A 27132-nucleotide genomic window follows, 5' to 3' on the forward strand; every position below is an offset into this window, starting at 1 on the left:
AATTGCTGTTGGAATGTATATGTAGTGAAGACATACATAAACGTCTATTTAAAAAAAAAAAGGAATTCAATTCGGACAAAAACCCTCCAGTTTATGACTGTGGGATAGTATGCTTCTGTATCCACAATTCGAAATGCCAGGAAATGGCCCAATACTGCTGCACAGTATCACACTCACACTGCCAGCAGGAAAAAGGGTGCCACAAGCTTTACATAGCAAAAGGTAGCCTGAATGTTGAGAACATCAAGAGCAGCATTCAAGATGGTCTATAGAATAACCTCTTGCGCTCACTACCATTCACAAAGTGGCACCTAAACAAGGGTTCATCCAGAAGCTGACTCCTTTTGTCATCAGTTAACCATTTTTCACACAAACACAAAGCAGTTTGCAGGACTGTTGTTCAACAAGTTCTCTAGGTATCTATTGCTTGGGGGAACAAAGCAATCCAAATGCCTAAAGGAAATCTGTTCTCCAGGTCAACTGTGTGCACTAAAATACTTCTCTGTACATCTGTCAGATATAGGATTGCTGTTTCCTACAGAATTTATATGAATTTCAAGTGCTTCTGCCCCATGCAACCTGATGCACATTACTCCCAACCATCTGTCTTGAAAAGGAGGTGTTACCCAGATTCATCTCTTGTACTGTTCAGAGATTATGTTCTTTCATGTTCAACAGTGAAGCACAGCATATCCAAACTGAATACAAGGCTTAAGGAAAGGTGCAGAAATTTGTTTTTGTTTTTTAAATGCTTAATGTTATTTTTAAAAGATGCATTCCATGGTGAGATTCATTCATTATTTTGCCTCAAGGCAGAAACATTTAACTTATTTTGATGTGGGGCATCTTAGATATTGGCCACCTTGAGGTCAGAGTATATAAAAGGTTCAACAACAACAACATTTCATCAAATACTTCTTGTTTTCCACCACATTACAGTACTATTATAGACCTGAGTTTTATGATATTTCTGAGATGAGCTGTCTGGATAGCTGAGCCGTTTAGCCAGAGTTTGGAAGTCTGATTCCCCACTGTGCCTCTTGGAAGTAGAGCCAGCCTGTGTGGCCTTGTGCAACAAACCCTGAAGAGAATTGCCATAAATCAGAATTGATTTGAGGACACATGGTTATTATTATTTCTAAGATGTCCACTGAAATAACTACACAAGACTGTTATAATCAAAAACTAAAACATACAATCACAAATGTCTACTAATGGTACCCATCAAGAGAACTAATATCAGATATTTTAATTGGACATGTAGGTTCACCTTCCGAATTATACTCATGGCAAAAGACTCTTCCGTCCACCCACACAGGCCAGATCTATGTAAGCAATACCATGCTCCTGAGACTGTACAGTACAAGAAAGTGGAAGAAAAGGGGGAAAAGCCATAAGGTGAAGTAAATTCTTCTCCTTTATGTCAGGATCTCCAGCATATGTCGTCGTAGTTGGAAGAAGGCAGTTCTTAAGAGAGCTTCTAAGTCTGCTGCCACATCTCCAAAGAGATCAGATAATTCGGCATGACCTAAAAGTCAAAAACTATCGTTCTACTTAAATCCTATCTTGTTACTCAAACAGACTAGAAAGGTGAGGGAGAGAGAAATAACTCTAGTGGCTGATATCTTCAGTGCTTTCTTTTATATCTCTCTCCTGATGATGTGACCTAGATGTGCATTAGCAAGAGGCAAAGATAATATTATATATTGGAAGGGGAGATTCCAGATTTTATAGTAAAAGCCAACTGGCATGAACTTTAAAGTTATTCTCAACAATGACATTTTGAAATATGTCACATCTTAAGTTTTTGTAGCAAAATATCAGCTCTCAACAGAGAACTTAAATTTGGGATCAAACACAAGCTGCAAAATTAACAAGCAAACGGAAAGGCATTGCTTCTAAATTAAATATGCCTAGATACTGCTATAAAGGCTAAAGGATTTGTTCTCTTATAACACTAGAATATCTAAAATAACAAAAGCCTTCTGTGTAGAGCGCACAGACACATTGAATTTAGTTACAAGTGTATCCATTTGTTCATACATTTGGAAAAACCACATTGTTGTTGTAAAACCAGGTGCTATGTGCTGTCCCTACTTACCATGGCAAATTCATAGCCTGTTCTCGTATTTCTATGGGTCAACCTTTTTCAGCATTTAATACAAAATATGCATGCACTTCACTACTTCCTTGTCCTTTGATGCTCATTTACTAGAAAAGGATTAGGTTCATATCTATGCAGAGTTCTTCCCTATGCCTTAATATTAGCATTATATACCTATTATCACAAAGGAGAAGAGAGTGTGTACAACTATGGAAGTGAGCATGGCTTCCAAGAAAGGGGGGGGGTTCTTACTTTGCCTTCTACTAAGTTTAATATATTCCAATAATTCTATTTTGTAAAATTGGACAAAGCATATCTTTAGGGAAGGGGCTGGGGAAAGTAAGGAAAAGTATAATCCAGAAAATGAATTCCAATATTACTTTTTATTAGCTTTCTCCATGGTATTGCTCCTTGAAAGGCTATGAACAACTGAAGAAATCTGAAGTTATTGTTTTCTTTCTGTCTTTACCAGAGAAGCTGGGACATCTTATTTCCAAGCAAACAAAAATTCATCCATTCTTCCAGTTGCACAGCCAATAGTGTTAATATAAAAATGCACAGCCTGCAAATTTTCATGTAATTCATAATAAATTCGACAATTCATGGGAGATTATCCTAAAGTAGCAACCCTGCATGTGCTGTGAAGATCCTTAAGATCAATCTCCCACTCCCACTGGAAATGGACAGAATCCAGACATGGTCATATGCTTAACAAAAATGAATTTCTCTTGTGATCTGATGTGCCTGAGGAGGATCACATACTTATTCCCTCAGAAAAACTGATGATGATTTCCTTAAAACAGAAAAATAAGCTACTTATAAATACTTCTTTAATTACCACATGACACTAGAATGTCAGTTTCTTCTTAATTTCTCCCAATTTTCATTTTTCTCACTTGACTGCTACTTTACATAGACTGGGCTGCAACACTCTGCACCCTAGGTCACATTGATGTTGACATCAGAACACTCTTTCTGAAATTGTGCTTTTCTTAAACTTAATAACCATAATGTGAGTACACTTCTAAGTCAAAATTGGTTGTTCATAGCATTATACTTGTTCAAAGGCAGACAATGATCTTTTTTTTCATTTTTTCATTTTTTTTTTTTAATTTGCTACTGCAACAGAGTAATTAGCTTTTGGTGGAAGAACTATGTTCATCTTCCCACAAATTTTAAAACTCTAATGTTACCATAGTACTACTCAAAATGCATACAGTATATGCCTAACAGAGCAATACGATAAAGGTTTGTAAAATTAAAATTAAAAGAGAGTATGAAGAAGGCCAACCCTGTCCAAAAGACTCAAAACCAAACCAGCAGAAGTTAAGGTAGAGTTTACACTGCACATTAGGAAAAACACCACAAAATCCAAGGGGTCATTGGCACCAAAACACCACACAGTTTATTTCACAAACAGAACTGAGACTGCAGTCTCCATTTTAAAAAGACTTCAGGCAAAGAAGCCAGACCCACACATATGGCACAATTTGTGGAGCCTTTCTGTTTTTTCTGCACCATTCACACCTCCATGGTGCCTAGCCTAAGAAAGATGTGTATGAACCAAAAACTGGCTTTATTTGTAATTTGTCAGTGGTCTAATAGAAGTATAACCCACTCCTGCCTTTAAATTACAGGCAGCAGGGGATGTAAAAAAGGATTTAGATGGAAACATTTCAAATAACATTAAAACAAAATACTGTATAATAAATTCTTTAAAGACCTCTGCAAAGCTTACTTCTTAGCCAGCCTCCATGAAAAGCTGAGGAGGACCGCTTTTATATTAACTTGATTTAGTAGCTGTCACCACATTCCCCCTCCTTGATGAAGAAAACTCCTGTTTCTTCAATACATGTGGAGGCTTCTGTTGTGGTGTCCTGACTCCTTCTCTCAGTCTGAAAAGTACAATAAACAAAAGAAAATGTAGTTCTTCAAAAATCTCTGATTTATAACTGGGATATTGTGCTTCTGTACCCACAATTCAAAATGCCAGGAAATGGCCAGATATTGCTGCATAATATTGTGCTTGTGTTGCCAAGAGAAAAAAGGATCCCAAGCTGTCCATAGCAAAGAGCAGCCTGAATGTTGACAACACTAGGGGCAGAAGTCGAGATGATCTACAGATTCCTTCTTGTACTCACTACCAACACTGGCTGCAAGTGCATAGCAGTGATGTAGCTCTGTGCCACAAAGCTTAGAGGCAACATTGCTCACTACCATTCACAAAGTGATATGAAGCAGGAGACAAACCCCGAAGCTAAAAACAACTGCTCTATATTTCTGCAGTCGTGACCATTCTCTGCCCACAAATCAGCAACTACGTATCTACTATCCAAACTTTTGCTGTGAAGCCTATTCCTTTTTTAAATATATATAAATTTTATTTCATTTTCCATTTGGTAAGGGAAAATCATAAGGAAGGGGATTTGGAACAGGGTACTAGGGTATATAAAAACACAGAATGTGATAGAGAACAACATATATCATTATTACTTTTGCCAATATTTTTCTTATTAAGCTTCTCATCTTATCTTGCCATTTTTTTCTAAGCTTTTAAAATCTGCAATTATATCTTATATCTTCTTTCTCATAACTTTATCCCATTCTTCTTCTCGTCTCTCATCCAATTGTACAGAAGTTCCCAATTTTTTCTAGCCTCAACGATTTCTTTGTCTTTTAATACTTCAGTTAAAATACCCACCTCTGCTGCTTCCAAAAAAAATTCTGTTAACTCCTGGATTGTTGGAGTCTCCTCTTTTTTTCCGCAGTGTTTGGCATATAAAACTCTTGCTGCTGTAGTTACATGTATAATCAAGTATCTTTTTTTCCCCATCAAATCTGGTATTACAGTGGTGCCCCGCATGATGACAATAATCTGTCCCATTGAAATCGCTGTTTAGCGAAATCGTTGTCATGCGAAAACCCTTTCCCCACTGGAACGCATTGAAACCCGCTTTAATGCATTCCAATGGGGAAAATACCTCATTGACCAGCAAAGATTGCCCATAGGGAAGCCATTTTGGAAGTGCCAGTCAGCTGTAAAAATGGCTGCCCTGCGAAGCATGGATCCGGAAAACACAAGGCAGCCGTTTTGCGAAGCTGACAATCAGTGGAAAAAATCATCTTGCGAACAAACGGTTCGCAAAGCATGGACCTAACCGACATCCAGCGCAAATCCCCCATTGGAATTATTGTTTTGCAAATCGCTATAGGGATTGAAAAAGTCATCATTATGCGCATTCGTCGTTTAGCGGGGTCGTCGTCTTGCAAGGTACCACTGTATGTTCAACAAAAACAGTTCAGGTTCATATTGAATGATAAAGGATAAACTTTTTTGTAAAAACCCGTGGACTAGTTTCCAAAAGGTGTTAACTTCCCTACATACTGTAGGGAAGTCTGCCACATACTGTGCAACCTATTCCATGCCTGGTCATTGTGATAAAGAATTACTTTTTCCTTGCCTTTGAAAGGACTTTTTTGACAATCAGTATTTCAGCTCCTACAGAATATATTTTTATCTCTCTTTTTTAATGTGAATGGAGTCAGCCTTTCTTTTTCAAGCATGATGGATCTTTCCAATTTATATGAGCTATTTTAAATATGGAGAAAATTGGGGTTGTCTATTTCTGAACAGGAAGAAGTTTTATTTTATTTTTTTTAAAAAAAATATGACTCAAAACCTCTTTGCCCAAACTTCCCCAAATTTGGCAGAGAGGAAGATCAAACTGTCTGGCACATCTGTGGCAGTTTAAGAATTACATGTTTTTGTTTGTGCTGCTCTCATTTTTAGTATTGCCTTACAAAGTGTTGATTTTTTTCTGTCTGCACTGTTTCCCCAAAAATAACACAGGGTCTTATATTAATTTTTGCTTCAAAAGAGGCATTAGGGCTTATTTTCAGGGAATGTTTTATTTTTTTCATGTATGTCGATCTACATTTATTCAAATACAATCATGTCATCTTCTTCTGGTTGCTGCACAGTGGTGGAGGGTGGGCTTTCATGTAACTAGGGCTTATTTTTTGGGGTAGGGCTTATATTACCAGCATCCTAAAAAATCCTACTAGGGCTTATTTTCAGGTAAGGTCTTATTTTCAGGGAAACAGGGAAAGTAGAACTTCAAGCCTAGAGGCTTTCTTTTTCCCTAGTTAAGTGGGGAACCCTCTGGTATATAAACTAAGCAGATGGTCAGCGGAGAGGATGGATTGTGCTGATAGAACCAAACTTTACTTTATCTCAAATTAAAGAAGCTACAACACATTCAAAGCAAAATGGCAGGTCAGACAAAAACAAAGGCATGTCTCCGGGCATGTCTCTGTGAATTATCAGCTGATACCTGTGAATTACCAGTAGCATCACCACTGACTACATTTCTTATGATGTTAATCTTTTCCAACCTTTCCAAGTATGAATCCTGCAAGCGTGTAACATGAACATTAGCACTTTCTATGTGTCTTTCTGCTTTATGAGATGGAATGAACTTGCTGTCATGGCAGTCTCAGAAACAGAAAAATGTCTAGAAAGGGAATAGGACCTCTGAGTGAAAGCAGTATGTAAACGTTCCCAAGGAAGTATAAAGAAATTTCAGAGCAGCTGAAAGAACTACATATCTACAGTGGACCCTTGACTTACAGACGGCTTGACTTACAGACTTTTTGAGTTACAGACTTCTCTGGCCGCAAAATTTAGATTTAACTTGCAGACTGAGATTTGACTTACAGACCAGAAAAAAAACCAAAATGGAACAAAAACGGCCTGTTACGGGATTAATCGGTTTTCAATGCACTGTAGCTCAATGGAGACTTGACCTACAGACTTTTTGACCTGCAGCCACCGTTCCAATACGGATTAATTCTGTAAGTCAAGGGTACACTGTACTGCCTGGACTGTATTTTCCCTACCTTCCCTGAACCTTTCTTGACCTAAGAAAAAAAAGAAACAAAATATCCCCTTCTAGTGGTCAAAGGCGGAATAGCAGCTTCCCATTAGTTTCTATGGACGGAAAAGAGCAGATACGGATCAAATGGTTTTCAATGCATTCCTATGGGAAATGCAGATTTGACCTGAGAACTTTTTGACTTGAGAACTGCCTTCCAATATGGATTAAGTTCTCAAGTCAAGACCCCACTGTATCTGTTTTATGCTACTTATAGGGCACATACCCGTGTCTGTGCTGATATTTTTAGGAAACTGTTTTCAGGAATAGAATAATGTTGACAACAACTAATGCTCTAAACCTTAATGATACACTGAAGTATCGATATTTGAAACTTCTAAGTTTGATCAACTCAGAAAAAAAAATAGCTTCACTATTTGTATGTTGACTCTCACCCAACAGGAAAGCTGTGCAGAGTTGAGCATAAGGAGAAGATCTGCTGGATTCTGAAGCATGGCAGTTAATCACAGAGCTACTGCTGTGTTCCTTGCCACAGAGTGGGCACAGATATACGAACTAGTAGGTGCACAAAGATTTGTTTTAATTATCCTGCCAGTGTGTTTATGCCCATTTGAGACAATATACAAATGCTGAACTCGGAGCTTTTGATGAGGATCGTCAGGTAACAAGTATATTATGATGAAAGATATGTACTTATGGCAAGACTGGAGGCTTTTCAAAGTTTTAGTCAAAACAGAATACTTTTCCAGTAACCTTTTACAGTTCCAGGAGGACAGAGACCTAGACAAGCATTACTGCATCCTCCTTCAGTGGACACAGCACTAGGTAACTCATCCCCCTTTGCTGAGGAGACAGAGGTATGACAGAAGAACAAGTCATCTTGTGCAATAGACATCTCTTCACATCTTTTAAAAACTCAAACTGCTGACCCCTTAAGTAATGTATTCCTATGATCACCCTCTGTGCCAGATGATTATGGAGTTGCCAAAGTGACAAAAAGAAGATGGGAATAGAAATCTATAAAATTATAGACTGGTTGGTATTATCTCTGCTACACAGAAATTGGTGGAAAGTACAATTAAAGATCATTTCATTCTTTATTATATGCTCACAGACCAGAGTTAAAACAATGCAAAAATAAGAACAAGATAAAAAAGATATATTAAAACATTCATATATTTAGAAAAAGTAATGAGTCGGATTAATAAGGCCTTTTTATGAGATCTTACAAAAGATCTCTGCAACTGGTTTACACCTGCCAACAAATACTCCAAATACCATATGAATGGCCTTCCAGGGCATTGTTTCCTAATAAGACAGAGAAGTCTATTACAACAATCTCTCTGAAGGCTACATTCATAAAAGACATAGGTCAAAGACTCAACTATTTCATCTCTACAGGCACACAGACGATCCTCATAGGGGGTGTTGCAATCACACCTTTCCAATATTGCAGAAGGGAGACAGTTGAGTATGGTCCCGGAGAAAGCATGCTGCCATTATGGGATAGTAAGTACTGTATATCCAAATACCAAGCAATCTTTGGGAACTCAAAGCTTAGGCCAAGATGTATTCGCAACCAAGGTCCATGGGCCTTTGATACAGAACATTGCAAGTCCATGTCTTTGATTCTTTGTTCTAAAATGGATTTTATAGTAGAATGATCCTGTGTGTAAAAAAAAGCTATAGTGATTTAGCTACAAATCCCTTAAACCAAGAACTAATAAAAACACCCTTTCTGCAAAAGATAAAGTTAACCTTGGGTTTTAATCAATATCAAAAGGCAAGACACCAAGCTCTACACTCTACAGATGTGAAACCTGTTTCTAATCGTAGTCCAGCAAATGAGGCCGATCTGGGCATTCCAAAAACTGAGCGGAACAGAGCTGACAGCACAGTTTCAAGAGCTGAATTAAAACCTTGAATCCATATCGCTATACTATATAGCAGATGGGATAAAATTTTGACCTAGAAAATTATGGGCTGGTTAGTATAATCTCTGCTCCATGGAAATTGGTGGAAAGCACAATTCAAGATAAAATCATCAAGCATACTGAAAGATAAGCCTTGTTGAAGAAGAACTTACATGGTTTCCACACAGTTAAGCCCTGTCTCACTAACTATGCAAAGTTATTTGAGAGTCTCAAATATGTGGACAACAATGACCTAGCAGATACAGCTTACCTGGACTTCCAAACAGCTTTCGAAAAAGTTTTCTCCAAACATTGCCAAGCAAACCTAGCAGTCACGGGGTAAGTGAAAAAGTTTTCTCATGATATCTAGCTAAAAAAATGAAAAACAGGAGGTAGAAATAAATGTCTGGCTTTTTATAAAAGAGGGGTGTAAACAGCACCTCCCCCTCTCCCACAAGATTCAGATGATAATAAATGATCTGGACATAGGGTTAAACTGGGTGGTAGTCAACTTTGCTGACTAGCCCAAATCAGTCAGGATGATTGAAATGAAAAGGAACCAGGAAGAGCTCCAAAACAATTTCAGCAAATTGAACATTAAATGGGCATTGAGCTGAAGACACAGTTCAGTCGAAGCAAAGCAGGAGCCTTGTGATGCAAGGTGTTAAATTATAATACTGCATCCAAAACCCTGCTCATGACCAGGGTTCAATCCCAGGTAGCTGGCTCGAGGTTCACTCAGCCTTCCGAGGTTGGTAAACTGAGCACCCAGATTTCTGAGGGGGGTGTTAATGTGTAGCCTGCATAATTGAATTGTAGCCCACAGAGAGGTTGAAGTGTTATGAGGCAGTATACAAGCAGCACACTTTTTTTTCTTTCTTTTTTTTTGCTTTGATGGTCACTGGGAAGGAAAGACAGACAGACAGACAGACAAACAGACAGACAAGAAAGAAAGAAAGAAAGAAAGAAAGAAAGAAAGAAAGAAAGAAAGAAAGAAAGAAAGAAAGAAAGAAAGAAAGAAAGAAAGAAAGAAAGAAAGAAGTCTCAGTTTCATATATATGCTGACTGGATCTCAGCAGGTGGTGATTGTTCAAGAAAAAGATCTGAGGGTTATGGCGGCTCATTTGGTGAAAAACCCACATGGGGGGGGAGGCAAATTCCCTGTTGATCATCAATTTAAACAGAATATTTAAAAAGTAAGTTAGGGGAAATGTCTCCGTATGCTATGTTCTGGCTAGCATGAGCAAGAGGCTACTACTGAGTCATATCCTTAGCGGGACACTCTACAAACAGAAACATAGATCAGGTAGATCTTTAATTTGTTCCAGAATGGATAAACAGTTTAATCTGGTAGAAAGAAGCTCCGTATGCTCCCATGTGTCCCAAGGAGACATAAGGAAAAATATTTCTCAAACCAAGCTTCCTTTCTGCTATATTTACAAGTATAGTGGTGCCTCGACTTATGAACATCCTGACTTACGACCATTTTGAGTTATTACCAGTTCCGGCCACAATATTTTGCTTCGACTTGCGACCAGAGCTTCGAGTTACAACAACAACAACAAAAAGGCAGGGCAAAAAGGTGGGGAATTCAAATTGCTAACATTTGGTAGGCGAAGAGGCTGCTTCTTTGTAGCTCTTTCACCCCAACAATTAGAGTGAGTCCAATTGGAGGAGGCTTTGAACTGCCTGGTAAGGTAAGGTGCTGCTTTCTGCTTTTTAAAAAACTGTTCTGGGTGAGTTTTGCAATGTGGTTTTGGGCTGGGGGGTTATGTTTCTGTGTTGTGGTGGGTCTTGGGTGGTTTGTTTGCTTTTTTGGGTTTTTCCCAATTTCCGATGGGTCTTTGGGGGTTTGTTTGCTTTTTGGAGTTTTTCCCCCTATTTCTGATGGGCCTTGGGGGGTTTGTTTGCTCCCCCCCATTTTCAATGGGTCTTGCGGGGTTTGGTTGCTTTTGGGTATTTTTCTTCCCCCATTTCTGATGGGTCTTGTGGGGTTTGGTTGTTTTTGGGGGGGTTCAATTTCCGATGGGTCTTGGGGGGGGTTGTTTGCTTTTTACTTTGCTTTTTTTGCATTTCCGAAGGGTCTTGCAAGCTTTGCTTGCTTTCTGCTTTGCTTTTTTTTGCTTGCTTTCTACTTTCCTTTTTTGCATTTCCAATGGGTCTTGCACACTTTGCTTGCTTTCTGCTTTGCTTTTTTTGCATTTCCAATGGGTCTTGCACACTTTGCTTGCTTTCTTCTTTCCGTTTTTGCATTTCCGATGGGTCTTGCACGCTTTGCTTGCTTTCTGCTTTGCTTTTTTGCATTTCTGATGGGTCTTGCATGCTTTGCTCACTTTCTGCTTTGCTTTTTTTGCATTTCCAATGAGTCTTACACAGTTTGCTTGCTTTTCTCCCCCCCCCCTTCAGCTGGAATGAATTAATCATGTTTCTGATGGGTCTTGCAGTGTTGGTGGGGGTTTTTTGGTGATTTTTTTTTTTTGCCAGAACAGATTAACTGCATTTCAACACATTCCTATGGGAAATGGTGCTTCGACTTACGACCATTTTGAGTTATGACCATCTTCCAGAATGGATTAAGTTCGTAGGTCGAGGCACCACTGTAGTTAAAAAGCAAAGAATGCTGCTTGTAGCACTCTCTGAGTGGTTTACAAGTTAATCATGCAGGCTACACATTGCAAGCTGGGTACTCCTTTTACCAACCTCAGAAGGATGAATGAACCTTGAGCTGGCTACCTGGGATTAAACTCCAGGTCATGAGCACAGTTTTGGCTGCAGTACAGCAATTTAACCACTGTGCCATTAGGCTTCCAAATAATGCTTTTCAAAAATGAACTGTTTTACCAGATACCTCATACCTCATGGTGAAGTGACAAACCTAAGCCCTGGAAGCTAATTCATCATTTTCTTTTTGTGCACATACTCTGTTTTTCCTCTGTTGGCTTCAAGCTAAATATAGAAACAAGAGCAGCACACTGGGGAATTCATTCTCCTGGCAGAGACCTAAGATCTTCCATCCGGACTCCATAGCAATGGCATATAATGTCAAAAATGATCGTTCTGTTCTACTTTTGTGTATCAATAACCCAGGGAGAACAAACCTCTTATAATGAGGGGACTGTCTGAAGTTCTTTCATAAGTATAGCATTTATGAGAATAAATACAGTCCATTAAACCCCACCTCCCTGCTGGTGCTCTGTGCTTTGATAGCTCCTTACTCTGTGTAGTCCGATTTATCTTTATGCATAAATGAAGAATAGCTCAGTATTCTCTTTTGTAATAGTGCTCCAATTGTCTGCAGATCTGCCTGACAGGACCAATTTACCAGGGCAAGCAGGGAAGGTAATAACAGTGAAAGCTGAATTACTCAATATATTTGGGAGCCTACAATCTTCATGGGTGGGGAGAAGGGAAAGCTAGAATCCAGTATCATCAATCGGCCTAGTTGATAAAAGAAATATTAAGGTGTTGTACTGAAAGGAGCATTGCCTTTTTCTCTTTAAATCTAACCTTCACTCCACTTTCTATATGTTTGGAACAGACATGGGGTTAATCTTAAAGAAGATGACTAAGATTAGACTAGCTGAACTTTGGTCTAATGAAATCCATGGGATAAACTAGTCATGATCTTCATTCCATTGTTTTCAATAGCTCTAACGAGAACTAATTTACTTTACATTTCTCACTGGGTGTGGGGAGAAGGCTCCACTGCCTTATTCAAAGTCCTTCTAGAATTATACTGAAGGCTTCAGTTGTATACCCATTTACCTTCGACAAAATAACTGAACTCAGTAGGGCTGATTTCTAAATACAGTGGTGCCCCGTATAGCGAGGTTAATCCGTTCCGGATTAACCTTCGCTATACGAAAACATCGCTGTGCGGGCAAGGAAAGCCTATTGGAACGCATTAAACTTAGTTTAATGTGTTCCAATAAGTGTCCGAACTTACCCCTCCAGCGATGTTTTCGTGTCCGGCGGCCATTTTGGAGCCGCCGATCAGCTGATCGGCGGCTCCAAAATGGCCGCCGGATGACCCGAAATGCCCCCCCGCAGCGTTTTCGCGACCTCCGTAAGCAAGGGGAGGGCGCGAAAACACTGATAGGGGGCCATTTCGGGTCATCCGGCGGCCATTTTGGAGCAGCTGATCAGCTGTTCGGCGGCTCCAAAATGGCCGCCGGACGCCCCAATTGTCGCAAAGTGAGTGCGGCGATTGGGGCACATCCGTATAGCGATCCCCAAAAAGGGATCGCTATACGGATTCTTCGTTAAACGGTGCGCTCGTTAAGCGAGGCACCACTGTAGATGTGTTTAGAGCCTTGTGGCGCAGTGGTTAAACTGCTGTACTGCAGCCAAAACTGTGCTCACGACCTGGGGTTCAATCCCAGGTAGCCGGCTCAAGGTTGACTCAGCCTTTTATCCTGCCAAGGTCGGTAAAATGAGTACCCAGCTCGCTGGGGGGGGGGAGCAATGTGTAGCCAGCATAATTAACATGTAAACCGCCCAGAGAGTGCTTGAAGCACTATGGGGCGGTATATAAGCAGCACACTTTGCTTTGCTTTTTTTTAAGGGTTGTGCTGAAATGACAGACCAAAACTTCGGGAAATGGTGGCACATCTTCCTGTTTAAATCTACATTATTCACAATAATGAAGGGGTGCAACTTTGTGTAGACAAAGATGAAAATAAAAAAAAATGAAAATGGAGGGAGGACCCTCCTAGCATCATCATATAATTTCTACTATACATTTTCTCATTATTTGTTCAATTAACAACAGGGATGCAGTACAGCCAAATGAGGCTGATGATAAAACAAGGTGTGGTGGGGAAACAAAGACGAAAAAATGTTTGGGCTGACAGATCTTTATGCTTCACATTCCTACACATTTCTCTGTGATTTGGCAGGCATTTCACTGGCAATTAATAATTAGGATAGTTTGTATTATGAAGGCTTTTTAATACAGGAAGCTTTCATCTGTCACACACTGCCACTATAAGATGCTGCCCATGTATTACATGAATATTCGTTCGTTATACATCTGTCTACATGTTTGAATCCTCATGAGTCACTGACTCTCTCTGTTGCTTTATTTGCAAAAATGAAGTAGAGCAAACTCTGATGGTTACAGTGCACATAACCCCAATCTCCAAGAGCATAAGAAGCATGGCCACGAATGGCTTATAAATAGGTGTTTCACCTGCATTTTTCATTAGGTGAGCATTGAAAGCACTGGCTCATTAGTTCTCCTTTCAGCATGACTTTTTAATTTGCTCCTAAACCTCCCAGTTTCTAAAAGTGCCAACAGATTGTGCAGCACTTAATTTTATGTTACTTTTAAAACTGGGGTGTGGGGGAGAGAAAATGTAGAAAAAGAAAACATGCAGGTATGAGAAAATCACTACATTCTGCCAGGTGCACCCAATAATGCTTATCTCCTCATACTCCCATATTAGATCCATATTTCCAAGGGCCACCTAACACATTATCTTTACCCAAGATGAAGATACCTTTTTCTAAACACTTAACTGTTGTTCTTTTTGCCATAATGATAACCATTGAGTAGTTAATAACCGATTACTGTAGTAAATTACAGCTACACAGTAATGCAGCTGTGTTCTTGTGCAGCACAGTGAATCAACATTCTACAAAGCAATCCTAAAAATGGAGGGAGCCCAAATAATTTTTTAAAACTTTGAAACTAGCTTCAGATCAGCACCAAATTGGGAACAGGTGCAGCAGACACACTGCTCTGGATCTGTGCCAAATTCAGACAAGTCTGGGCAAAGATTTTTTTGAGTTATGATTTTTTTAAAATGTAAAACTTTTTCCCCCATGAAGAAACTAGTGATCTGAAATGTCCCCACTTTTATTATAAAATATAATCTCCAATTTGCTTACATCATCAAAAAATCCATCACAGATAATATACTGAAGCTACTACTTACTGGAGTATAGAATGCTACTTACTGTAAGAATTATTAATAACATGCAAAATAAAGAGAAAGACCATGAGAAATAAAACCAAATTCAGTACAAATTAATGTGTAATAATTTGAAACAGTAGAAATTATTGTACAATAATTTGAAACAGTAAGTTATTCTGACAATCACTTACAGGATTTTCTATTACTAAAGTCCATAAAAACAAATTGGAGTGGAAAGGAAAGCAATATCACAACATGTACATGTGCCACGCAAAGGAAGGGCTCTTTTTGCATGGCCACCTCAAAAAATATAATGAGGAGTTCTGTTGCAGGCATCTGCCTGTAGTGATATCCTGTCTCATTTTATCTTATCACATTCAACTTGTAGTGTGAGGTTTTACTGGTGATGCTTCATGGCAGTGACACATCGATCAGACTAAATATATGGGGTCACATTCGATGCAGCAGGCACCGAGAGGTTTAAATTACCACCCACCACATCAGCCTGTCCCTTTGCATAGTCTATAAAGCCTGAGGGAAGCAGATGGTACTGCTGGTGACAGTTCGTTCCTGGGGCATTCACCATATGTGGTCAGCTTAAAAATACACCACCAATTGAACGAGGTCACCCAGTGTCACAGACAGTGTACCTTGACTTGGTCCCTCCTGTGCCAGATGTTGTATCTTTGAGCCTCAATGGCCCAGAGCAGACAAAGGTAAATTCAGGGTCTGAAACTACCAAAGACAATCAAAATAACCTCCCGTGCAAGGGGAGTGGGGACAGCAAAGATGAACATTAGTCAAGCACACTTTCCATCTGCACCACAACAGAAGTGAAAGGTGAGTGGATAAACATGGTGACAAAAGGACGGCTCTGTATTTTACCTCATGAAAGATGCTGTCCAACACTGAAGTCATATTTTTCTTATAAGAGAATGGTTATTGTGTGTAGGAACTGTCTATGCCAGTGATGGCGAACCTTTTTCAGCCCGAATGCCCAAATTGAAAAAAACAAACAAACAAAAACCCCACAACCCAGCTGGTGGTGAGCAGCAGTGGCAGCAGAAGTGGGAATCCAGGGCATGGAGGTGCCTCCAGACCCCACTCTAGATTCGCCTCCAGTTGTTCCCAACTCCGCCACTACGTATAGCTCAGCCGGATTGCCGCCGCCAGCGCCAACTGTTCCAGATCATGACCCACCGCCCGTTGGGGCGCTAGCATTGCAGCTGCAGCTGCCGCCTCAGGTTTCGCTGCCAGGGGTAGCAATCCAGCGACTTATGGCTCACATGCCCACAGAGAGGGCTCTGCATGCCAGCTGTGGCAGGCGTGCCATAGGTTCGCCATTGCTGATCTATGCAATAAATGATATGTGGCATCTGTGTGCAGAGTTTCCAGACATGGCTTTTACTGTGCTGTCACACTGCCTCATTAATGGAAGTTAATGGGAGGTCCAGACAGTGCCATTCTCAATTGGCAGTCTTATGTTTTCTATAATCCCACACACACATGGTAGACAAGACTGAACAGCTCCTGTGTACCAACTGTTCAGTTATGAACAGTAGGAACACCCTGTCTGGTGCCACCCTACAGATGCAGGAGCAAGAGAAGTCATTTCCTTCTGTGTTGGTATCATCTTACCTACAGTGTGAACAACACTAACACAAAAATCAGCCAAATCACTGGTCCCTGTCCACCCAGTGCTGCTGGTTTGTCTTTCCTCCCACTTTCATTAAAATAAAATAAAATAAAATAAAAGCCACACAAAGACCATGTAAAAGTTACTCTTAAGTGGAGCCATATTGTATCACAATTTGTCTGGCACAAGCTTCCCTCTAAGCTGGGCTAGTGTGCACGCATGCACACAATTCCACCTCCCTCTATGCAGCTCTTTTCCTTCTCCGCACAGCGATTGTGTTTGGTTCCGGTCATAATGGAACCCTGTGCACGCAGGAGGTGCATGCACGTGCACGCACGCAGGGGTGAAGTTGTGCAAGAGAGAGGCAGAGCCCCACCCAGCAGGGCTGAAAATTAGAAGGTCTCTTGGTTTGGAATGCTGCTTTTTATGTTATTCATGTTTAAGGGACATTCACTTATTATGATGATACAGAGTTCTAAAGCAGTAGCAGAAAAAAAAGTTTAGAACCACGGATGTAAAAACTGGAGACTGGCAGTGATAAGAGATTGTGGATGGGACTCTGTCTCTGTTTTGCTCCTTCTTTTTCTCCTTTTTTGGGAGGAAGGGAGGAGCATACCCACCGCTACGAGATTTTTTTAAAAAGCAGAGAGAGGGAAGAAAAAAACAACACAAAATAACCTTAACTGAAACAGTTTTCCCCCAAACCTTTTAGAGAAAAAAATTGCTCAAAATACTTATACTTGGTGGAAAATTTTGAAGGGTCTAGGGCTGCACAAGCACACCTCTCCTGCACCTTGGAAGGCTGCCTTTACTCCATACCAACATAGATTTTTTTAAAAACTGAAAAGCGCCCCCAGTCCACAGCTTGGAACATCAGGTTTAAAAAATAAGCCTCACATATTATCTATTGGCCAAAATCCTGCTGCCAATTTACACCTGCATAAAGGAACTTGCATAATTCTTGGAACAAAACTGACACTTATTAATAAGGTTATTTTTGTGTCCCTGGATGTGTACCTAATTGTGCAGCCACATACACAACATGTACCGCATTAATGAGTGGCAATTCATTCTCAGGACTTATGCCAATTTCCCTTATGCAAAAAAAAGTCAGCAACAGGATTGTGGCCAGAGTGAGGTCTCCACAGAAATCATTCATGACAATCCAAGCCATTCTCATAACAATATTTGTACTACAAACTACCATAGGTCAAATAGCCCAGGTGACTATAGTTCTCCAGACATTTCTGGACTGCAACTCCCATAATCTCTCACCATTGGATATCTTGCTCGAATCCTGAGGACCTTAATGCAAAAACATCTGGATGGCAGCAACAAGTCACCCCTTTGATCAAACCCCTATTAACAACGAAGAAGGATATGTGCGAAATTTGCTCCTGTGGGCCTTTTATGCAGACTTTTCTCAGGCCACATTCCCAGTCTAGATGAAGACCACACGGACCATATTTGACCAATAAAAATGGACAAAGCACACTTATAAACGTATGCAAAACACAATGTAAACACGCTTTATTCAAATAGGAGAATGTGCACAAGCAGCCAATATCATTGGATAAACCTGCCCATTTATAAAAGCATAATTAATAAATATAGATTTTTGCCCATGAAAAGCAAAAGAGATGAGAGCAAGCATGGACTGAATGCGGAGGTGGGAAAAGGAAGAAGCCTGCAGGGGTGGACTTGAAACATAGATATAGCCTTAATATTTAACGGTTTAAACATTCTGGAAAACTCGGATTTTTTTTTACTGTGTCCTTCAAATTATTAAAACTGATATTTATATACCTTTCATTAACCATCTTTAGATGCAGTAAGCACAAATCCTTACTATAGCTACTACTGGAGAAAGAACAGCGGCATTGGTTAACTTGTGCTCATAAGGGATCTTCTTTAATTCATGAGCAGGTGTTTCTTTTTAAACTTTAGAATCAAAACAAACTTATGATTTTAATATGAAACCCTGTCGAGACTGGTGCATTGCACCTAACGCTGTCAACTCCTTTCACAAATCACATGGTCCTTAAAGTTTCCACGCCGAGGGGAGGAAGATGTCATAAGACACAGCAAGTATGAAGAATGAGAAAATAGTTCTGAAAAATAACATGTCTTCAGTCCACAGTTTATCTTAGATCGGTTTTTTTCTTTTTAAAGATGACAGGACATGGTACATGGAAGAAGTTTAACAAAAAGAACATGGACAGATACAAGCTGTTGATCCTCTGAATGGAAGTCAGAGCCTCATGTCTAAGAGTCTTAAGCATGGTGGCCTGATATTCTGCATCTTCCAGGATTACAACAGTGTCCAGCCTGGAGAAATGAATATTCCAGCAATTAAGTTGCTTGACTACTGGATCCTCATTTGATCTCACGCTATACAGTGGTGCCTTGCTTAACGATTACCTCATTAAACAATGAATCTGCTTGAAGATGAGGTTTTTGTGATCACTTTTGCGATTGCAAAACAATGTTTTAATGGGCAAAATTCGCTTAACGATGATTGGTTCCCTACTTCAGGAACCGATTTTTCACTTACTAATGGTCTGAAAACAGCTGATCAGTGGCTCTCAAAATGGCCACCCGCTGTGCAAAATGGCTCCCCGCTGTATTTATGATAGATTTTTCGCAAGAGAGGCGCCGGAAAATGGCTGCCCTATGGAGGATCTTCGCTGGACGATTAGGTATTTAGCCCATTGGAACGCATTGAGCGGTTTTCAATGCGTTTCAATGTTTTTTTTCCCCACTTGAGGACGATTTCGCTCTACAGCGATTTCGCTGGAACGGATTACCGTCATCAAGCAAGGCACCACTGCATAGTCAAGATAATTAATAATAGACTCAAGCTAAGGGAAACCAGATTTAGGATGAATATCAGGAAGCACTTCTTAACTGTGAGAGCAGTACAACAATGGAATCAATTGCCTCGGGAGGTGGTGAGTGTGCCAACTCTGGAGGCATTCAAGAGGAAATGGACACCCTCTGCTAGATTGAGCAGGAGGTTGGACTTGATGGCCTTGGAGGCCCCTTCCAACTCAATCACTCTATGATTCTAAGGAAGTATTGGTCATTTTTACCTCAATCTTGAGTGTGGCCTGTGCCTTCTCCCCTTTCTTGCAATCCTGGTAGTGCCATCAGTGTTACTAAGTTAGTAAAAACTGACATTTGCTTCCCTTTTCTCCTTGTTGCTGATTAGCAAGACAAAAAAGGTTGAACAGCATTCACCATGCCCCATCTAAAACTGAACCTATTTACTGCAACACATTAGGCCAATCAATTAAAAACCATCAACCATCAATAGCTCACAGGAAGGAAATATTTGCCCACTTGATAGGGGAGTTGTCATAGCTAAGCTGCTTTTAATATATTTGAGGACAGCAAGGCCGAAGGAAAAGAAGAAAGTGGTGCTAGGATGAAGCTGGAGCCTAAAGAACAAAAGGATGCAAACCAACAAAGTGATTGCTTTTAATAATTAATTTGGCAATATTAAATAAAGTACTTTCTAGGTGGATATAAAACTGGTAAATGTGCATTGCAGGGTCTTAACCCACCTAAGCTTCTTCTAATTGCCTAATGGGGAGACAGGGAAATGGGAAAGAATGGATAGGGAGAGTGTATTTCTTCCTCATCAATATTAAAATATACTATATTTACCTTCATTTTTAAAAATTGTAGCATATTTATGCTCTGAATGCATATAAGAAGGACTTTTCTGGAAATATTTTAGACAGCTAAAAACATAACCCTCTCTATTTATACTCCATCTGTATCATTTTACAAGCTTCCAGATATTGCCCCTGAAGGACTATAACAAAGAAAGTGGTACTTGGAACGTGACAGAGAAACATTTTCTCTTTTCGCATAGAGAGAGAGAGAGAGAGAAGTTATTTAACACAGCCAGGTATTAAGGTATAATTTATTTTCTGCAGGTTTAAATTACATTCTCCTTTCATATTCTCAACCTCACTATATTTGGTGGGTGTGGGGAGTCTGTCAAAGGCACCCTCCAATCCTTTTGCTTCAAACTATTTATCTCAATCACATTTATGTGAAGAAAACACGGGCTGTCAATTGAATATAATGAAATGTAATTTTGTGCCCTTTTCATATAGAACAGTCAGAACATTGCATATTTTTGAGAGACTGCTAACTGCTGGTTAATGAAAAGTAAAATTATGGCAACTGTATAATCTTCTATCCTGCAGCAAAAGTCTCATTGTAAATCTCTCATCAGCATTACCTATGCTAAGTCTTCTCTCTGTGTTAAAAAAAAAGATAACAACATTGTTTTCGACTAGAATTTGGACAGTTTTGACATCATACCCTGAAGGTCCCTGCAAAGTGTAAACCAACATCAAAGAAATATGCTCAGAGAGACAATTCAAAGGTCAGTATGTGGTCAACAGGCATTTGGGCTGCATCATGAACATAGTTCAGATGGAAATAAGTCTTCCATTTTTCCCAAATACACAACATAAATTGTTTGGTTGACTTATCTGAGTAGACTGTTTAGAGGGGTCAACAGTGTTGAGTGACCACCCACCAGGCCTGGAGTTAGAAGTGGGCAAGTTGGCTGTTCCCCCAGCTTCAAAGTTTGTTTTTCAATTTCCAATTTATCATTTGCTCTAGGTGAAAAATAAGTGCAATACAACATTATTTTGCTTCGTTTTGCAGTTATTCACAAGCTATACACCTTGGCAACAAGGGCAAAACTAAAAGAGGAAATCATTGAAGGTCTTTCTTGCCCAGAGCAGTACTCATCCTAAGGTTGACCCTGTCTACAGCCCTTCAATATGGAAAACAAGAGCAATTCCAGCCACCTTCTTCAACCCAGAATCAAAACAATTATTTTGTAGGGGAATGACTGTTTTGATGCTGGGCAGTGGTAATGCTGAGACTACCTACCCATCCAGGGCCAAAACAAATCTAAACCTTTTCCTTCAACTCCAAAAAGAAAGACTGTTTGTTTAAATGCCGGCCGGGTTACCAAAGCTTTATGAGTACCTTTGGCAACCAAATACAAAGCTATCACTTCTCTCTTTTCCCTTTCTTACCTTCAGATCTGTACTGCAGAGAGAATGCTGACCACTCTGTTACGCTTCCAGTGTTGGAGTGGTAAACTATGTCAGAGAAAAGGGGAGTGAGTGCCTCTGACACCCCACAGTGGCTCATCCCAAGGTCATGGATAGAGGAAGGGACAGGGATCTCTTATCCACATGTTCTGACTGGGCTACAAAAGGCAGCCAACCATTGTGGAAAAAACATTTTGACAGACTTGGGGTTATGTCAAGACCCAAAACGCAAGCTCAAAAAGTCTGAAGACACTGAAAACAGGGAAGACTATTTCAGGAATCAACCAATGGGCACCTTAAGCAACTCAACTGACAAGTATCCCCACAAAAATGAGCCACTGCAATCTTTCTGTCTGAGGAGGAAAGCCTGCTCACCTCCCCTACATCAATACACATACTCACAGAGCTACCTGGATCAGAGGTCCTCCTTCCCTTATCAGGCCACGTCCAAGCAGAGCAGGTAGCTTGCAAATCCACAGAAGCCTGACAGAAAATGGTCTCTTTAAGTTCAAAGAGTTTCCCTTTGAGGAGGTGAAGTTTGAGTCATCTACTTCCTGCAAGACTGCTTAAGCTGTCAGTTGGCTCCAGATGTTTGCTCGACCAACATTTCAAGATTATACATATCATGCCGTTCACAAAGATGGGATAAGTTCCTGAGGCTGGGGGGAAGGTGGAGAGAGAGAACTCTGTAGTCCACCAGCTATGTGCTAGTCTGGGGGATATAATTCAAAAAAGTACCTTTCCCAATTAAATGTGTATCTTACCAAAAAAAATTTTTTGTTCCAAACAGCACCAATTAAAATAGAAAAGAAATATTTTGAGGATTTAAACAAGATGATTTTAAAGTTTATTTGGCAAGGGAAGAAGGCAAGAATTAAACTGAAAATGCTACAAGAATCTAAAGAAAAAGGAGGATTGGTACTACCAGACTGGGAGCTATATTACCAAATATGTATTTCAGTGTGGCTTAAAGAATGGAGCACTTTGAAGAATAAAAGACTGCTCTATCTAGAAGGACATGATCTACCACTGGGCTGGCATGCCTTTTTATGGTATGAGACAGCCAAAATCCATAGATACAGTGGTGCCTCCCATAGCGATCGCTCTTTTTAACGAAGAAATCGCTTTGCGACGATGTTTTTGCGATCGCTTAGCAACGGTACCTATGGGGAAAATTCACTTTGCGATGATCGTAGGGAAACGATCATCGCAAAGCCCCCATTTTCGGCCAGCTGATTGGTGGTTCCAAATTGGCCGCCGGGTAAACAAAATGGCCGCCCGCAATGTTGTCTCGCTTTAGAGGCACCGAAAATAGCCACCCCTATGGAGGGGTTAGTTTTTAAGCCCATAGGAATGCATTAATGGCGGTTTAATGCATTTCTATGGGCTTTTTAATGTCGCTTAGCGATGAAATTGCTTAGTAGCGATTTTTGCTGCATGGATTAACATCGCTAAGCGAAGCACCACTGTACTTTCAAAATCATTATATTAGAAACTCACTACTGTTAATATGGGAAAAGATAAAAAAGAAAATGTACATAAAATACCTAGGTGGCTTTCACCCATGGAAGCATTTGGGCACCCAAATCTCAGGAACTTTGAGGAAAATTTATGCTATAAAGATATACTAGACACAGAAGGGAAATTAAAACCAAAACAAGATCTTATTGCTCAGGGATTAGGCTTGTCATGGTGGCCATTAATTCAAATTCAATCTAGATATGATAAAGATGTTAAAGAAGGCTTTTATAAAGAACAAATACCGCTTGAACAAATAGTTAACCTCAGATAATAAACTAATTAAGAAACTATACAAACTGCTTTTGAATTGGGAAATGGATGATGAACAGGTGAAAGAAACAATGGTACAATGGGCTGAAATATGGGCATAATATTGAATAGGAAAAATGGCAGAAATTGTGAAATAGAAATTATAAAATAACAATGGCGACTTCATACAAAGAAAATATTTATAAAATGTTTATAGATGGCACTTACCACCTGCCAGAATTGAAAAAATGTTTCCAAATATGTCTGGCAAATGTTGGAAATGTGAACAAAAAGTAGGTACCTATTATCATGTATGGTGGACATGTGAAAAAGCAAAAATAATTGTACTAAAATACGCACATGGTTGGTTAAAATGCTTTTAAAATGTATAGATTTTAAACCAGAACTATTTTTATTAGGTATTTTACCAGAGGATTTTTATAAACAATCAGTTTACCTAATACTGCATATTGTGACAGGAGCTAGGATTGTATTTGCACAACACTGGAAAAATGAAGAAATACAAAGAGAAGAAGAGATAATTAAGAAGATTTTAGATTGTCCAGAAACAGATGGATTCACACTGAGACTGAGAGAGAAAGAAGATTCAGAATACTTTAATACGTGGAATTTGTTCAACAAATGGCTAGAAGATTGGAGAAGGGATTAAATCACCAAGACATGAAAATAGATAATTATAAGCAAACCCATGTAACACGATGTTTAACAAACATGAATTGAATGTAGATATAGTGAAAAACTAATAAAATGTTACTAATAAAAAGCACCTTTTTCGACTTCTCCATTTTACTGAGCCTGAGTCACAGCTAGTCTCAAAGTCTGTTGGTCCTGCCTACTTGTAACATTACCTGCATTATCACCAAGCTTGGACAGCTGGGAAAAGCACACGTATACCATTTCCTACATCATTGGTGAACAACATATGGCTCTCCACATGCTGTTGGAGTGCAGCTTTAATCTGTTAACTCTCATTAACTCTAATATATACAAATAGACAAACCAGCAACTTACAGTTTTTGAATGGAAAATATATATATATAAATCACAATGAGAAGATGAACTAGGCACAATGCAGCCAACATTAAATACTTCTGAAACATCACTCTTGAACAGACCAGTTGCTGCACAGATGATCTGCCGTTTTGTGCCCTGCCCCCTCCAATGGATGCCCGCTCAGCAGCAGCCTCCTGCCCCCTCTGGGCACTGCTGCCAAGTTCCAAAACTAGAAGTCATCAGTCAGTGGAGGAAGCTTCCTGATATTCCAGTGTATGGTAGAATAAGGCAAAGGAAGAGTATTCCCTCTTCTTCGATTGTAGAAATATCTACAGTATCTTCATACCACTCTGCTTTATACAGTACATGAGTGGGGCACATGAATACTTCCGAAACAGCACTCTTGAACAAGGAAATACTCTTTTCTTGCCAGATGATGATGATGATGATGATGATGATGATGATGATGATGATGATGATGATGATGATGATGATGATGATGATGATAATAATAATAATAATAATAATAATAATAATAATAATAATAATAATAATAATAATAATAATAATAATAATAATAATAATAATAATAATAATAATAATAATAATTTATTGTCATTTTTTTTAGGTTCAGAAGGTGGTAAACAGGGAAATAGCCATTTCAGGTGTGAACCCTCACCAAAGGTTTTGATCATGCCTTGACATATTTATCCTTTCTCTATTGCCTGACATATGTCAGAGTGAGTGTCTGGTTTTTAAGTACTGCTATTATGTAATTTGATAATGTTTGTGATTTTTTACTTTCAGGGGAAATGTGCAGTCCACTATTATACATGTATCATTTTTGTTGTTGCTACCAACACATTTACATTCTCTTTTCACTGTGAGTGCAGCAGAACCAATTGCCAGAATCCTCATGCAATCATGATCATATAATGGAAACTAAGTGACTGGCTCACCTAGTCATTGCAGCTGTCTATCACATGCTCCGATGTACCGTCTCACACACTCGACTGCATGCCCAGACATAAGACAGATGGATTGAAAATTTCAAAAACTACTTCCATAATTGCTCTTATGCATGTGGTATCTCACAATAAAATTTTGGCTGCTGTGAAAAAAATATATGCTGTTATCATGATGCTTACTATAAGGTAAATGCAGGGTGAAGGTGACCTGGAATGAAGAATTGACAGGTGGAAAGTAGTCCTCGGTTCTTCATCTCTCAACAGTTCTTGTTTGGAAATATCACAACCCATCAGGCTCTCACACAGAAAATACATGTACATAAATACAGAATGGGTATAAGCGGGGCCCATGGACAGTTAAATTAAGAATACTTCCCAAACATCTGTCAATTCAGCTTCCTTTGCAAAATCTAAGCAAAATGCTGCCTTATAAAATCTGTTCGACTAAAATAAAGTGGAGGACAGGTTTGTGGAAGAGGTGAGCCAGGGTCTCACCCAAAAAAATTGTGTCCCCCCCCCCTTAGTCATAAGATGAACACAACTACTTTCTTCTCAATTTGATCTGAAATAACTTGACCCTTTGCTATTCTAAGCCAAGAAATAAACAGGTTTGTTATGAGCCCATCAGGTCAGGTGCCAGGAAGACAATTTTTTGGAAATTATGTGTGACCTCTGGTGTCTGTACTCTGTTTCTTAATGGCAGCATGGTTTGAACCATTCTTCCGGCTGAACTTGAATAGACTCATGATATATCTTTCAGAGTTGCGTATACTTCCACCCAATGCCCTGACCTGAGGCCATATTAGATATTTCACTTGTACCAACAACACAGAAGTGTGTCACGTTCCCGGGGGTTACAACAGTTGAGGTCCGATAAGCCAGTCCAAAGTCAAGAATACTAGGAATGCAAAGCCGATATCCAATTACCAAATCAACTCACAGAATGTAGTCCAAGGTCAGAGTTCAGAGTCAAACACACAACATAATCCAAGGTCAGAGTCCAAGGTCAAACATACAACGAGTCCAGAGTCAGGAGTTCAGGAAACATGGTGCAAGGTTGTAGGAGTGTGGATGCAAGCCAGAGGTTTTGACTTGTTGCTTCCATGGAATTCCAGCTGACTTGGAGCTGTTTTTATAGTAAAACAGCCTCTTGAGCTGCTGGAAACCTTTCCATTCTGTCAGTATTCAGGAATAGTTGAACGGATGTTTCTGTGGACTGCCTTCGAGCGATCCTCTGCCATAAGTCTTCCCTGAAGCCTGGCCCGAAGCTTGTCTGGTGGGGAAGGAGAATCTGGAGGTGATTCAGGTGTTTCTGATTGCTCAGCATTCTCCTCAGCCTCAGTTAGCCCTTCTGGTTCCAGGTCTTCAGCTGCACTCATGACAAAGGGCACCCCCGCCCCCAGCACAATGTAAGTAGAGAACTGCTCTGTCTATATGTCCTAGTGTTTTGCCTGAGTTGGATAATATGCTAACGCTATCTTCACAAGATATTTTCTTTAAAATTTCCAAACTTTGAGAAGTATAAGAAAGCTACTGAAAACAGAATGGTGTTGATAGTAGCTGAAGAGTCAGCTCAATGAAATGGGCAGCTAATGAGTGGCCTTAAAGTGCCTAATGTAGATTTTCAATAATTAAGTCAGACAGACATGATCTACTGACAATATAATAGGCAGCTTGGTTAAAAACGAGATTTTTTTTCAGTTCCACTGCTACATTTTAATTAATCCACACATCAAAATAAGTAATTATGCTTGTCCTTTCTGTTTCTGTATGGAACAACCATCCAAAAAGTTTGAATAATGAGAAGCTCAGAAAATGAAGACTGCT

The 27132-nt window shown here is 39.6% G+C and overlaps 1 protein-coding gene across 13 annotated transcripts in view; it reads right to left on the reverse strand.

The window, feature by feature from the left end:
* CDH18 (cadherin 18) overlaps positions 1-27132 on the reverse strand; it is a 787224-nt gene that overhangs the window by 258364 nt on the left and 501728 nt on the right. For 5 of the 13 annotated variants that reach the window (XM_078391712.1, XM_078391714.1, XM_078391715.1 and 2 more), the window contains one exon: positions 953-1081. The exons of the other annotated variants lie outside the window; for them this stretch is intronic. The gene's annotated coding sequence lies outside the window, so the exon portion shown is untranslated. The remainder of the gene's footprint in view (positions 1-952; positions 1082-27132) is intronic. 13 annotated transcript variants of the gene reach the window in all.

This window comes from Pogona vitticeps, chromosome 4 (assembly GCF_051106095.1).
Source record: "Pogona vitticeps strain Pit_001003342236 chromosome 4, PviZW2.1, whole genome shotgun sequence".
Classification (NCBI taxonomy): domain Eukaryota; kingdom Metazoa; phylum Chordata; class Lepidosauria; order Squamata; family Agamidae; genus Pogona; species Pogona vitticeps.